The 14,271-nt window shown below is 42.3% G+C and overlaps 1 non-coding gene across 1 annotated transcript; it reads left to right on the top strand.

Annotated features, from left to right (window-relative positions):
- The first annotated feature begins 424 nt into the window (after nucleotides 1-424).
- Nucleotides 425-497, top strand: TRNAI-AAU (transfer RNA isoleucine (anticodon AAU)). Its single transcript has one exon. It is a non-coding gene; the product is annotated as a tRNA-Ile (tRNA).
- The last annotated feature ends 13,774 nt before the right edge of the window (nucleotides 498-14,271 follow it).

Here is a 14,271-nt window from a genome sequence, read left to right as displayed (position 1 = left end):
TTCTGTTCCTTCACTCTGCTTTTTCTGAAGTTACATAGACGATGTCAGCGTTCGTTCATTTAGTCAGCCACTCCCTAACTCCCACACTCATCCATTCAACACTGAGGGTCTACTCTACGCAAAGCATTGGAGTTACACTCTGAGAAATTTTTTAAAATATGGATCAGAAATAAACACTGCCATGAAGGAGCATATAACCTGGTAGGGTCAGGAAGATATCATTATAAATAGTTTGAGTCAGTGTAACAGGGAGAAAAAAATCTTTTAAAAGGTGGCAAATGTATTTAAAGAGAAAAAAAAATCTGATCTGCTATTCCAGGGGTGGAGGTGAAGCCCTAAAACTAAAGTTTAGAAAGAGACAAAGTATCAGCTAAAGGAATTCAGGGGTGGGAAAAGGAGAATCAAGAGGGGAGAGAGTGGTGGGGGAGAGTATAGCTCAGTGGTAGAGCATCTGCTTAATATGCATGAGGTCCTGGGTTCAATCCCCAGTACCTCCACTTAAAAAAAGTTAAGTAAAATAAATGGACAAAATGCCTTATCTAGAAGTTAAGATACTCCAAGTGAACTACGAAGATAAAACTAAAAGAAATTTTTTAAAAAGGAGAGAGGGAATGGGGAAGAAAGAGGGAGAGAGGGGGCAGGCCAAATGGCAGAGGTTTTGCCCATGGAGGAAAGTAGCCAAGGAGATATTCTTACAGCAGAGTGATCAAAGAACTGTTCAGAGTAAGGCTATGTAAAACCAGAAATAGACTCACAGACACAGAAAACAAACTTATGGTTTCCGAAGGGAAAAGGATCCAGGTGTGGGGCATAAATTAGGAGTTTGGGATTAACAGATACACATTACTATATATAAAATAGATGAACAGCAAGGACCTACTCTATAGCACAGGGAACTATTTTCAATAGCTTGTAATAACTTATAATGGAAAAGAGTCTGACAAAGAATATATATATGTTTAATTGAATTGCTTTGCTGTGTACTGGAAACTAACACAACATTGTAAATCAACTGTACTTCAATTTTAAAAATTTTCGGATGAATAAAACTAGTAAACAATAAAAAAGGCAAAAAGAGTAAGGCTGTATAAGATTTACTATGATGGCGTATAGGTTGCGGGAACATAAACCTCCTCCCTTTGCCTCAACTCTCTAGTAAACTTGACACCAAATGCCTCCTCCTGTGATTGTTTTGTATGTTGGAAATTATAAAAAGAGAGGGTGAGGTGAGTCCCACATCTTCTGAGAGGAGAAAGAGCCACAGAAAGTGAGGCACAGAGAATTTAAAAATTTATGGAAAGAGGGATCTTGGAGCCAGGAATGCCCGAGTTTGTAATTCCCCCAGGAGTTTGTAGATGAAGGGAGGACGTTGCACTTCCCGAGGGATTGGCTTGAGTCAGTATCACTAACATCTCATGCCGTAATCTGGGGCACGCCAGCAGACTAGGAGGGGGTCATAAGGAGAGACTCTGTGAAGGAGTTAGTGTGAGTGGCAGACCTCAGGAAGGGTTTCAAGGGACCAGGACGGGAAAGAGGACAGTCAAGAGGCAGAGCCTGGCTGTGGGCAAGTGTAGGACCCGTGCCAACCACAGCCGGAGTAGCGGGACATAGGAAACCTCGAGAAATGAGCTGAGAACTTCGTTGGTCATTTGGTTGGAAATGGAGAGCATACTTTTTTCAACGTATTTTAGCATTTCTGATCTCTTTTGATTTTTACAGTCTACTTATTTTTAAGGGAAATTAAACAGATATTATTATTCCCATTTTACAGATAAGGAAACCAAGAAATAGATGATTAAAGTTGTTCACAATCAGCAGAGTAACTGGAAAAAAACCCACCCACATTTCCTAAATTCTAATTCAGCAGCCTTCTTGTGCCTCTAGTGCCCATAAATATCCTCTTTGAATAAACATGTCTGGGAGTTCCATGAGATTCCCTGGGGGATGGGGGAGGGCAGGGAGACTCACCGGGCATGCTCTGACTGATTTTCTTGGGAGCAATTCTGGAGGAGAATTTCTGATGAATAAAATTCTCCACCTCATTACCCAAGTAACTAATCTAATCAACCAGTCCAGCAAGTGGGCTAATTTCTGGTGTGTAAGCTTCTGCCTCAGCCCACCCACTCTCCCCGATGCCCTTTCCTTCTTCCCAGGTAGTATGTGATCGCTAGCAGTTCACTCATTCAACTGATGCTCCAGGCCAGGAACTCAGATTATCAGGGAAATGGCCTTTGGGGGACAGTGATCCATCTTGTCCGAAACCAAAACCATATCTTCCCCAAAATAAGAATGAGTGTATCATTCTGCCAGTCAGAATGCCTGGACCCTATGGATGCCCTGGAGGGTAAATGCTTGATAAATAGTCCTTAAAACTTTTGTTTCCGCTGTCCACCCCTACCCATTCATTTTCTTAAAGTTTGGTTCTGGTGGGATCATGTTCTTGCTCTAAAAAAATCATTAACTCCCTAATCAACAATCCCACTCCTAGGTATTTACCCTTGCCACCAAAAAATAAAAGCATATATCCCCCCAAAGAGAAACATTTTTTTCTTTTTTTTTTTTTTGGAACAACAATTTGTTCACAATTGTTCATCAACTGGAAACAACTCAAATGTCTATCAGTAGAACCTGGATAAGCAAAATGTGGTACATTCGTCGTTTTTAGCAATAAAAAAGCATGAAATACACACAAAGAGCAATAATGAATTTCAAAATATTATTGTGAGAGAAAGAAGCCAGACACAAGAGTCCATACTGTATGGTTCCATGTACATGAAGTTTAAGAAAAAACAAAATTAATTTATGATGATAAAAGTTGCTTATGGAGTAGGGATTAGCTAGAGGGGCCACAGAGAACTTCCTAAGGTGATGAAAATGTCTGTATTTGGAAGAATTAGTAAGATAAGTGTATACACTTGTCAGAACTCATTGAATTGTACACTCAAGATCCGTGCATTTCACTATATGCAAATTTTACCTCAAGTAAAATAATTAGTGGCTCCCTACTCCCTTTTTAATTATGTACAAATTCATCTGCCCAATCCATACAGACAGAAAGTAGATTAGTGGTTGCCAGGGGCTGGAGGAGGGGAGGGTGGGGAGTGGCTGCTAATAGGTGTGAGGTCTCTTTTTGGGGTGATAAAAATGTTCTGAAATTAGATAAGATTACTGGTTGTACAACTCTATGAATATACTAAAACCACTGAATTACACACTTTAAAAGGATGAACTTTATAATGTGAATTATCTCAATTAAAAAAAAATTCATCTACCTGGTATTCCAGTCATGAAATGGTTCTAAACTAGCTTTCTAGGTCAAAGCCACTCACCGGTGGTCTGTAAACATCCTGCCTCTACCTGTTTCCTCACATTGTTCCTTCTTCCCAGAATCCCAACACACCTAACATCTCCACTTGTGAAATTCTACCCGTTACTCAAGGCCCATCACAAAAAAAAACATGGCATTCTTAGTTCTCCCCACAGAACATGGCCACTCTCTCCTCTGAACTTCTGGTTCTTGGTAGAGCTCTCTCATGGGAAGATCTCACCATTTTCTGCCTTGCATTATATTTATTTGTGCATTTATCTGATCCTTCTGACTCCACTATAAGATTAGTGAGGACAAGAGCTGGATCCTGCTCATGCTTGTATCCCTGACAGCACATTGATGTTGCTCAATATATGTTTGATGAACTGAATTAACTAAGATGAGTGACTCTAACGTTATCAGTTTCAAGCCAGGAAGAAAATGATATCAACCCAGTGGCAGGTTTGTGAGGCTGTAAGGTGATTACCTGCTCCAGGTAGTTTCAGACTTTGAGATGTCCCAGGATCACCTGAGGAAGCTGCTACCCACTGTTTTCCAGACTCACCCCAAGGTCCTGATTTCCAACTGGAGTGGGGCCCAGAAGAACCCTGGGTGATTCTGCTGCCAGTGACCCACAGACCACATTTTGGGAAACCTTGACTTTTTTTAATTAATTTTTTATTGAAATATAGTTGATTTACAATGTTTTGTTAGTTTCAGGTGTACACCGTAGTGATTCAGATATATATATATATCTCCATTATAGCTTACTACAAGCTATTGAATATAGTTCCCTGTGCTATACAGTAGGTCCTTGTTGTTCATCTATTTTATGTACAGTAGAGTGTATATGTTAATCTTAATTTCTCCATCCCCCCCAACCCCTTTCCCCTTTGGTAACCATAGTTTGTTTTCTATGTCTGTGAGTCTATTTCTGGTTTGCAGATAAGTTTATTTGTATCATTTTTTTCACATTCCACATATAAGTGATATATGACATCTGTCTTTCTCTGACTTACTTCACTTAATATGATGATCTTTAGGTCCATCCTGGTTGCTGCAAATGGTATTATTTCATTCTTTTTATGGCTTAGTATTCGTGTGTGTGTGTGTGTGTGTGTGTGTGTGTGTGTGTACACCATAGCTTTTTTATCCAGTCATCTGTCGATAGGTTTCCTCCATGTCTTGGCTATTGTAAATAGTGCTGCTATTAACATTGGAGTGCATGTGTCCTTTCAAATTAGATCTTCCTCTGGATATATGCCCAGGAGTGGGATTGCTGGATCATTTGATAAGTCTATTTTTAGTTTTTTGAGGAATCTCCATACTGTTTTCCATATTGGTGACACCAATTTACATTCCCATCCACAGTGTAAGAGGGTTCCTTTATCTCCACACCTTCTCCAGCATTTATTATTTGTAGATTTTTTAATGATGGCCATTCTGACTGGTGTGAGGTGATGTATGAGCTGTTTCTATATTTTGGAAATTAATCTCTTGTTAGTCTCATTGTTTGCAAATATTTTCTCCCATTCCATAAGTTGTCTTTTTGTTTTTTTTATGGTCTCCTTTGCTGTGCAAAAGCTTTTAAGTTTAACTAGGTCCCATTTGCTTGTATTTCCATTACTCTAGGAGACAAATCAAGAAAAAATATTGCTGCGATTTATGTCAAAGAGTGTTTTATGTTTTCCTCTAGGAGTTTTAGATTATTGGGTCTTACATTTAGGTCTTCAATCCATTTTGAGTTTATTTTTGTAAATGGTGTTAGAGAATGTTCTGAGTTCATTCTTTTACACATGTAGCTGTCCAGTTTTCTCAGCACCACTTATTGAAGAAACTGTCTTTTCTCCCTTGTATGTTCTTGCTTCCTTTGTTGTAGATTAATTGACCAAAAGTGTGTGTGTTTATTGCTGGGCTTTCTGTCTTGTTCCGTTGATATATGTGTCTGTTTTTGTGCCAGTACCATACTGTTTTGATTCCTGTAGATTTGTAGTCATCTGAAGTCAGGGATTGTGATTCCTCCAGCTCTGTTCTTCTTTCTCAAGATTGTTTTGGCTGTAAGGGGTCTTTTGTGGGGAAGCCCTGACTTTGAATTGAATGTTGGCAAATGAATTAAAAAATGATTGTACTGAAATTTATTTTCTCTAGCTGTTTTATCTGCTGAATTCTTAAGCTTCTTGTGGGAACATCCTCCTACTGGGAATAGAAGGGGGCGACATTTTTTGGAAGTCTTCCAAATAGCCCCCCAAAAGGTAGTATTGTTCATGACTCATGGGTAAGAATGCTGTGGGGACTTCGAGACCATGCTGGTGCCACCTGTAACCAAATCACACTGGTACCTCAAACTTTGGGTCCAGTGGTGACTTCTGATGTCCCTGGTTTCACAGCCCCACGGCACCTCCAGCTTGGCTTTGGGCAATTTGTTATTCCATAGGAAAACTCCCTAGGTGTGTGTGTTGGGGTGGGGGGAGTGTTGGCTGGTTCTTCACATTGAACTCTGAACTTAGGCTCTGAAATTTCATAGCACTTAGGCAAAAAGATAATTCTACAGAAACCACTTAAAATATCCATCTTGAAATAGAAAATGGTCTTTCCCAAAGCCAGTACAATCTAAACATGTAATAAGTATTATGATTCACTTGGAGTTTAAACCTATCAACTAGACACAAAGATCCCCTCTCGCAGTAGTCCTGTCTGCAAGACGAGATGAAATTGTTGTGTGCTCAACAACCCTGCGACCTAGATGGGGGCGTCTAGCACACCTCCTGCCGGAGTAGAGAGCTCTGAAAGATGCGGACGCTCCATCTGAAGTACAAAGGGCTGAAAGAGCAGAGAGCCGTGTTCTGTCCTGTGCGCGTCTTCCTTTCATTGTGTCCGTCTCTTGATCTACACACTGAGAAGCTCCTTTAGCGCCTACCGGACTCAGGAGCAGAGCAAAAGGGTGATGTTACAGCAATGAGTCACGTGGTTCCTGAGCGAGCCTCTGGTTTTTCTTGGATTCTCAGACCATTCTGTCCCTTTTTACCAGTACCTCCAGGCAGCATTTCGCATATAAAGCCCCAGCAAGGGAGCTCTTTGAATTGAATGCCTGGCGGGGAGTGAGCCAGGTTCAGGGCCCAGTACCATTTGCTTTTGTTCTGAGATTAGATTTGCATCTTCTGCCTCCACTACCACCACCAAGTGTCACTGCAACAGTGGCACCAAGGGCATGGGAGCAGACCTCCCCTAATGGTGCATCTTCTCACCTCTTGTCACAGGCTGCATTGATAAGTGCCTAAGGCGGGCACCCTCGCGGGCCGTGCATTGATGCGTGGGCAGCGTTTCTGTGACCTGCAATCTGGAATGGCTCCGTGCCGGCCACTCATAGCACACCGGTCTCCCTGAGAGGTCTGGGGTGGGGGATCTCTGACACTTTGTTACGCCAGAGTTAAGGGCAATAGGAGGTCAACAGAAAAGAAGGAAAAGCGATTAAGAAGCGATTCCTTACCTGGCCTGGCTGTTTCTCCCCCCACCCCTCCCACCTCTCACCCCTAATCAGCTCTAGATTTGCCTTGCCAGGGTGAAGAGGATGGGGGATTGCTGCGCTGTGTCTGAGAGCACTGCTGAAGCAAACATGGGAGAGCATTGCAGCCAGACTTTCAGAGACGTTCTGTGCCTGGGAAGCCCCCAGGCCAGGACAGGGACACCTCAGGGCTCAGGGAGTCGGGCCACTCTGGAGTGGCCTTAGACCTGCTGAGTGCTTGAACCCTTGACCTAGGGCCATCACTGCCCTAGAAGAGACCTCACTAGAACCGTCCACAGGCACAATGGCTTCATCTTCTGGGTTCAGCTGGTGACGTTCATCTTTAGCAGCTGCAGCTCCTGCTGGAGGCCAGGGGCCTGTAAGTAGGCTGAGAACCGTCTCCAGCCACAAGCCAGCTGTGGGTCCTTGGGCAGTTACTGAAACTTTCTAGGCTTCATCTGGAAAATGGAGTAATATCTCCCTGATGAAATAATGCATGTCAAAGTTTCAGTCCTGTGCGTAGTTCTAAGCAAGCATGCCATTAGTGGTTACTAGTTCTCTTGTGGTTGTTATTCCTATTGTGCAATATTAATATTGTTAGAACTGTCTGACAGTGATTTTAGAGCCACCTTCACTTGTCCCCATGTCTCTCTGGCTCTTATGCTGGGGGTGAATGGAGAAACCTTGGCAAAGGAGCCAGAAACTTAGGGACTTGTGGCCCCTCTAGTGGTGTGACGTCAGAATCTTCAGCCATGGAAGAAAAGTTTTCCTCTCCAGGCTAACTCTGAGTGTAAAAGAAGCGAGAGATGAAGATCGAAATTGTCTTTTTCTTTGCTGTGGAGAAAAATGAACTTTATGAGCCAGGACAGGTGGCTTTCAGAATTTTGGTAGGTTTTCCAAGAATGGGGGCTTGTGAATAAAGGCAGTGATACAGGTCGTTGGAGCTCTCTCTTCCTATATGCAGCCCTAGGGTTTGTGAGGACAAGCTTTTCTGAGCCGCCTGGACCAGCACCAGGGAAGCACTGCGCCCGTGCACACCCCCACCCCCACGGCCTCGCTCAGCCCCTGCTGGCAGGCAGAGGACAGTCACAGGACTCAGCTCCAGGAAATCAGGAAATAACTCAAACCAGTCTCTGACCCAGATTTGGCAATTCCAAGTTAAATTCCCAAAACATCTGTAAAGACGTAAAGAAGGAAAGCAGCTAACCACCTTAATGCTTCCTGAAATATGGGAATGAAAATTCAAGGACTGTATAAACAAAGAACAGACCTTGCTCTGGGATCACAGTAGTCATAAGTCAGAGGAGACTGATGCAAACTCGCAGTGAAACCCATTCCCCTCACAAGACAGAGCAGGACAGTGCGCCTTAGCCTGTGGCCTGCCAAGCACCGCCTCCCTCCTCTCCAGCCTTGAAGGGAGACTGGATAGTGAGACCTGACAGTAGTCAGCAGACTCAAGTTTTCAAGCAAAACTCAGGCCTGGAGAGGTGTTAGCCCCGGAAGGGCTGAGCCCAGTAGAAGATGAAGCAAGAGCCTTTAGGCTGATCCACAAAGAGGCGCGCGGAAGCGCTGGACTCTTAGGACTTGGGAATGACTAAATTAAACCACTAAATCTTACTGCAGAAGAGCCAGAGCCTGAGTTTCCTTCTTAACTCTGCCGCTGATTATCAACGTGAACCTGAGTGAGTCACTTACGATGCCCAAACCCTGTTTTCCTCACCTGTAGTAGTAATGCCTACCTTGTCTGCTTCCTGTTTTTGTGAAATTGAATGCATTTTGTAAATGTAAAGGACTACACACATACAAGTGACTGCTATGGTTATCTCCGTAATTCCGGGTGCTTGGAAGAAACAATGACAAAGGGATTGATTGTTTTCAAGATCCTTAGAAAAAGGAGGAAAACTCTAAAATAGCTTTTAAAAATAGGTGAACCTGATTCTATAAAAGAAAAAAATTAGCATAATCAGGAAAGGTTCATTGAAGTGGGAGTTTCAGAGACCGTGTGTGTTAATCAGGGTTCTCCAGGGAAACAAAATAGAATGTGTGTGTGTGTATATATGTCTCCTAGCTTAAGAGAGAGAGAGATTTTAAGGCATGGGTTCATGTGATTATGGGGGCTGGCAAGTCTGAAATCTTCAGGGCAGACTGGAGACCAGGAAGAGTTGATGTTGCAGCTCAAGTTCAAAGGCAATCCGGAAGCAGAATTCTCTCCTCCTGGGAGACCTCAGGCTTTTCCTTCAAGGCCTTCAACTGATTGGATGAGACCCACCCACATTATGGAGGATAATCTGCTTTATTCAAAGTCTACTGATTTAAATGTTAATCACATTTTTAAAATATATTCACAGCAACATCTAGAATGGCATTTGACCAAATATCTGGGCACCATGGCCTAGCCAAGTTGACACATAGAATTAACAATCACACCAAGTAAGCCAGCCAGCACTGCCATTCAAAAGAGTAGTTATACAGGGTCTAAAAACCCACAGCAGTGTAGAGACCAGACAAATAACCAGGAAATACATTGAGTAACCTCAGGACTTCACTGGGAGCTGAAAGGAAAGTCGAAAAGCATTGCAAAATGGAAGTTAGGCCAGATCACTCAAGATGTTTCTGAAGAAACAGCACACATGTGTAGGAATGGAAGTGAGGACTACGACAGCAAAAGGAGGGTGAAACCAGCAAGGAATGAAGAAGGTGCCCAAACAGAGAGAAACACCTATCAAACTTGGGCCAGAAACTTCTGAGCCCAAACCCTTCACCCAGCTCCCTGGGCCTCTTGCTTCTGGGGGTCCAAGTATTACAGAAGCCACTTCTGCAGCAGCAGAGCCAGGCCGGGACCAAGCACCAGTGGAGGGGAGGCCCGAGCTGGTCTCCACTAAGGGAAGGAATGCTGGAGAGGACTGTAAAAGGCAGAGGTGGCCACTGGTCTCATGGGTCTAACTTTTTAAAAGATCAGATGTGAACTCTAAACCAATCAGGACTCAACCATATTAGAAAAATTGAACCCAGACAGGACCAGGGGCCAAAAAAGTTTCCTGAGACTCTCTGAAGACTGGATGGATGCAACTCAGCTGGCTCTAATGACAAGTAGATAGTCTTTGAGCTCCTAGATTTTTTTTTTTTTTTAAGACTATGGAGGACAGAGTCCCTTTCGAGTGGAAATGTGAGCAAATGTTGTAATTCATCTTTAAAAAGATGAGGATTGGAAGGCGGAGATGAATTAATGTAGTCATTATAGACCAGATAGCACTTATAAGCAGGGAAATTTGATTGAATCATTCATTAATCTCTACATCAAAGGGCATAAAACACTAGGAAGCAACCAATAGGGCTTTTTGTTTGTTGTTCAGTAGGGCTTTTTGAAATGCCTAGGGAAAAGTGCCACTTTCTTTTCAAATTTGGGCACACCCACCCACTTCAGTCACACCACCCCTCATCCCAGAACCCCTGGATTTATGTCATACTCCAGCCTGATCTTCCGGGGGGCTGGGACCACAGAATATAAGAATGCATGGTTTCTGCCTGCCAAGAGCACAGAGTTGGAGAGTCTAATGTACATATTAATAAAAGAAAAAGTTGACTGTAGTTAAAACACAAGGCAGAATTCAGACTTAAGCAATAACTCTTACCCATCAGGATGATAAATTTGGAATTTCCTTTGAGGGAGAACTGAGGAGTTTTCTGCCTTTAGATGTAAAGATGAGACAAAATACCTAGCCGTCTTGGGTGGTTACACCTTCATCTGCCCCAGAACAGAGTCTGGGGCAGGTAGTACAGTGAGGTCCCTTCCACTGTATAATTCTAAGACACCCTCATTTCAGAGTCGCTAAAAATAGAAGCATGGCGTCTGGTATGTAACAATATACAATATTGCAGCTGTGTCTTTATGATGAATAATAATACTTTGGAGTTATATGATGAGGCAATCACTTTGCAAGCGCAATCTCATTAACCCTCACAATATTCTGATTAGGTAGGCAGGTGGCAAGTGATGGGAACTCAGTTTGCAATTGAAGGAACTGAGTTGCAGAGAAGCTCAGAAACTTCCCAGGAACACATGGTTTTCAGGTCAGAGTTGGGAATGTCAGCCCAATCTGTCTTCCCTAAGTCCGGGGCTCCAAGCCGTGGTCCACAGAACAAACAGAAAACTGGCGCTGTCCTGGGTGTCCCCTCTTGGAAAACACTGCAGATCTCTCTTAAATGAATGCCAGTACCACCCCCAAGATTCAAAGTTTAGTGTTTCATTGTCTATCCTATCTCTCTGGCAATTAACCTCTTCCTCCCTTCAAAATCCAACCCATCGTGAAAGGAACCAAAGGCACTTTAAAACCATGCCAAAACCTCTATGTGACTTCCTTCCTGGTGCTGTTACTGTCTCCTGAGCTCTTGTTTTCATTCACAGGTCCACTTTAATCGAAAGTCGATTGTTTAAAAAAAAAGTCACTGTTTCAAAGTCTTTAAACACTCAGACAGGCACCCCTTCTCAACAACTTGATCCTCCCAGTCTGGTTTTTATTCGTTTCTTTGTTAATAGAAAAAAAAAAATTTCCTTTGCCTTTCTAAACATGCTGAGTACTTTCCCTCACACTAGAGGAACAGGTTTGGTGGTGCTGATAGAAAATCACAGGAAAATGACACCATTAGCCAGGAAACATTTGCCAGCCAAGAGTAAAGGAGACTTCCCAGCCTCTGGGGAAGCACTGACGTCCGTTTATATGGGAATCGTGAGATTAATATGGGAACGTGGGTTTTGTGCTTTTGGGATAGGCTTCTCTGGCTCCCTTTGAGACATGACACACAGCCACATCTTCAAATTGTTAATTATGTACTGCCCCCTAGGGACTTTTGTTTTGCTGGTGGCAACCTGCTTCAAATCCTGCAGGAAATATTTATCTGCCGGCTTCAGCCAGTATTTGTCTCATAGAAAGCTGTACCTTTTTGTGACCTTGTTGTACTGAGTCCACCCCTTTCCCTGGCAAATTGCATTCATGCACTTTACGTTTTGGATTGTTGATATTCCCCCTCCCTCTTTTGTCTTTATTTTATTTCCCCGGGATGGCTCCATTTGCATAATCTGGGGTAGAAAGATCCTCCCTCTCTTTCAGAGCTGTGCTTTTCCCACCTCCACCACATTTCCCCTGTGGTTTTGTAAACAACTCTGAATTTGGGTAAAAGAGGAAGTGCAAACTGTGAATTAGAGACACTTACGCACGTGCACTTACATATTTATCTATACTTACGGAGGGAGAAGTTCTCTACACTCTGAAATGTTCTCTATGAAATCCCATTTAAATCAAAAACTTATCAGAAAAATGAAATTGCTTTATGATTGAATAGCACTTTGCTTCTAAGTACCAGCCATCGAGGTTGATGAAATGACCAAGATGGCATTCTTCCCCAGAAAGACATCCTTGCCCTTTCTTTTAAAGTTGGAGTAAAAATTGCAGCGCCGTATTCCTTCACAGAGGTTCTCTCAGCCAGGGGGACGGTCTTTAGCTGTAATTAATGACATTTTGGTATCTGCTAAGAGTGTTGCAGGTATGCATGTTTTTAGTGTTTGTGTAGTTTTGTTTTGTTTTGTTTTTAATAATGCATGAGACAGCCCTGGCAGGAATCTTACTTCATGCATTATATATTTTTTAAAACACACACACACAAATCCGGAACACAACAACTTTAGCAAATCTATGCATGATCAAAACAGTTCAGAAATATAAGATCTGAAAATGAGAAAGGGCAGCAGGTTTTTGAATAGGCTTCATCAGCAGAGGGGAGAGGTCAGCTGTGGAGATTAGTTATAGGAGCTATTAAGTCTCCTCTGACACCCACAGTACAAGCTGCTTAACATAATCAGCCGCAATCAGCAAAACTGCTGTTTATTACAAAACGTTTTTCCCTTTTAATATTTCATATTGTTATGTAAAACGGTGCGGTGTAGGGACACACACATTTCACCAGGGACAAATTGTACAAATTGTCAGCAATAATAATTTGTGGCTCTTCTCGTGACATCCTTTGAAGTTAAAAACCGTTGAGCGATACCTCTCCAGAGCTATTTTCTCTAATGTGGTTAATGGTTTGCACTGGAGTTGACCAGCCACTCTCTGAACGGTGTTGTCACCATTTATCGGTGTGAGAAAATGTTTGTGTGGCTGTACGTCAATCAGACAAGTCTGTAATTTGGTGAAGCTTGGTTCTGCTCGCCCTTCCCCAACTGGGCAGAGTCCTCCATTGTAGGTGTGTCTCGTATGGATTTCCTGGTCTGTCTTAATCACCAAAGTAATTCCTTTTTGTAAAACATTTAACTTAAATAGAACTGATTATGAGGTGCACAGTGGGCATCCACATAGAATTCCTTCAAAATTCACACACTGGGTGTTGGGATAAAAGAAATGTCCTACCTGTCCAGTAAGACAGATCACAGTGGCCTAGGTTAGAGGACACTTGGATGTGATCCCCGCACTCCTCTCAGGAGAATGAGGAGTTACCAAGACAGCCATTAGGATCTCATACAAGATGCTCCCAGTCCCCGGAAGCTCGGTCTCCTAAATCTCAACCCTGGCCATGCCTCCCACCCACCAGGAACTAGCCTAGCTATTCACGGAAATGCTGGACCGAGAGGAAGCACTGGGAGCCAGGCATAATACAGGACTTTATTTTTACTAGCGTGTTAATACAAAAGTTATAAAATAAACATTATTCCTTTCAACGTGGTCACATAAGCAGGCTAAATGATGACACTAATCCAAATGAGCAATGATGCTGTTTCTCCTGTTTTTGGTCCATCTTGTCTGTAAGCCACACAAAGTAATGTTTCTCTACTTTGTACTCATGTCTTCTTTTGAAACCCAGCTTAATCGTCTATTTTCTTCATCATGGCTCCAAATGAATATACATTCCTCACACTTTGTCCACCTTCCTATTAAAATCATTCTTTTGGATGTTTATTTATGGATCCGTTTCTCCAATGTAATGAACTTCTTAAGGTCAGAAATTTTCATTTTCATATCTACATGTATCATGTCTAGCTGTGGCAGGCACTTAGCAAGCACTCAGTGAAAGCTTTCTAGAAATTAAATTCATTCTTAGAAGACAAAGATGTGCCTCCATGCGGGCTCTGGACTCTGAAAACTATTTTAATACAGTTAATTCCTTGAACTTTTCTTGAACAATGGACACTTCTCAGGAATTAGTCTTCATGGGGACAGGATGTCATTAAAATGTAAAAACTCGGTTGGATTCTCAAAACCCCAGCCACCAGTGGATTTTCTAGACCACTACCGTCCAATGGAAATATAATGAAAACCACTTATGAAATGTAAATTTTCTAGCAGCCAGATTTTAAAAAGATGAAACAGCTGAAATTAATTTTGCTTGAGTAGTAATAATACATTTTATTTAACCCAATATATCTAAAATTTTTATTTAAACATATAATCAACTTAAAAATTATTAATGA

The sequence above is a fragment of the Camelus dromedarius genome, chromosome 4 (assembly GCF_036321535.1).
Source record: "Camelus dromedarius isolate mCamDro1 chromosome 4, mCamDro1.pat, whole genome shotgun sequence".
NCBI lineage: Eukaryota > Metazoa > Chordata > Mammalia > Artiodactyla > Camelidae > Camelus > Camelus dromedarius.
Note: the sequence above shows the minus strand (reverse complement) of the source record. Positions and strands in the feature narration are given on the sequence as shown.